This window comes from Condylura cristata, unplaced genomic scaffold, assembly GCF_000260355.1.
Source record: "Condylura cristata isolate star-nosed mole 26May11 unplaced genomic scaffold, ConCri1.0 scaffold00012, whole genome shotgun sequence".
NCBI lineage: Eukaryota > Metazoa > Chordata > Mammalia > Eulipotyphla > Talpidae > Condylura > Condylura cristata.
The window spans coordinates 13,730,488-13,732,317 of NW_004567113.1; positions in this window are offsets into that span (position 1 = coordinate 13,730,488).

Below are 1,830 nucleotides of genomic sequence, written 5' to 3' on the forward strand. Positions count from 1 at the left end.
TTCCCTTCTATTCCCCCCCTTTTACAAAGCCTTGTCATTTAGATCATTTGTATTTTTCTTGTCTTTGGGGGTGGCTTACTAGGGTGACTCTTTGTACAATTATATTTTCTTTCATTTTGTTTTCTGATGTCTCTGGTTTATTGAAATAGTTTTCCCTGTGCTGATCTCTGTGTACAGAGATCTACAGAACTCTATCCTTGAAATTAATAACTATCTATGCAATCTTGTGGATGCACCCATGAGGCAGTTGGAATGGAAATACAGGCGTTTCCAGTGGGCGCAAATTAGACCCTGGACATCTGACAATTCTTCCCAGGGTAATTTTGTGTGCTGTTTGCCTGAGTGATGAAAATTTAACTTATCCCCTCTTCAAGGGAAATCTTGTGATTGCTAATGGGCATGTTCTAGTAGCTTTAGCTCATTATTTTTTGGCAGATAGGAGTGAGCCATTACTTTTTAGGTAAATCAGACTAGTCTGAACTATTATTAATATAGATATTTTTTACTGTCTTAACTATCTTAATAAGATATTAAATACTCGTGTGTCTGTTTCTCTCCCCAGTCTCACCCAAGTACCCCCTTTTTTTTCCTAAGCGTCCTCAACACTTCTTTAGGCAGCTTCTATGGATTTCCTTGGTTTGCTTTATCATCATTGGTTTAAGAAGAAATGACATAAATATAAAATCTTTTAAAAACACTGCCTCCTTGAACCTAGCCATTTGTAACTGAGGGCAACAGTGAGATCCTTTCTACCCTCCAAGTATACCAGACTGAATTATGCTAGATAAAATTCCTTCTAGTCGTTCATCTTTCACCTGGTTGTGCCAATGAATTGTAGCTATTATGATGATAATGATGGTAGTACTGGAGATGACCAATTTCATGCACATACATATTAGGACAGGAATAAAAAGACTTTATTCCTAAAAGGATCATTGGTAACTTGCAAGGATGCAAGGAGGCAGTGCATCTGTAGAAGAAAACCTCATTATGATAAAGTTCTAATTTTTTAAACAGATTTATTTATGCCTACAGGAACTGGGGTACAGGTCAAAAGTACAGGGGGGTGAGAGGATTTACCAGAGACAGAGTGGGGAGCAGAACAAGCAGATGAACTGAAATACACTGCTGAGGGAAATAGAGGGTGAGACAAAAGAGGTCTGCTGCTCTCCCTGGCCAGCCTGCATCAAACGTGTGCTGCAGTAGCTGGTGATAGCTTGATTGCCAGAAGAAACAGAAATTGGAGTGATTCTGCCATAAGTTAAAGTGCTGTCTTTAACTCCTGCACCACCAGGGAGGCCCCAATAAAGCTTTAATTTTTAAAAAATTTTGCTTATGGCTTTAGCGACTAATAAGAACACCCTGGGCATTCAAGAGCAGAGGATTTCAGTGGTGCCAGCTGTTAGATTACAGTAAAATGAAGAGGTGTCTCGCTTGCTCATTTTTTGCCTTCCTAAACCCAGTAGCATGTATCTACCCTGCCCAATTCACTGGACTGACCCCCTGGAAAAATCACTGCCTGTAAAGTGAGGGCCTGAAGCAAGGGAGAGTCCCTTGTGGCCTTTAGCTCATTTAGAACGGAAGTAAATTAAGTGCTGTGTGTCTTAGAACCCATCTGTCATTTAAAGTAATTGGCATAGGTGGATCTTAGACTCTGCAAGAGATGAAAATAACTGAAGCCAATCAAATAGAGTTCATAATTTAAAATCTCACTTTGGCAAGAGAATTTGAAAACAGCTCTTGGAATGTTCCCAACATTATTCAGCAAGAAAGTGTTGGCCAAAGGGTGGCAAATGGAAAGTGAACTTAGAATATGCTCTGTGCAGGCGC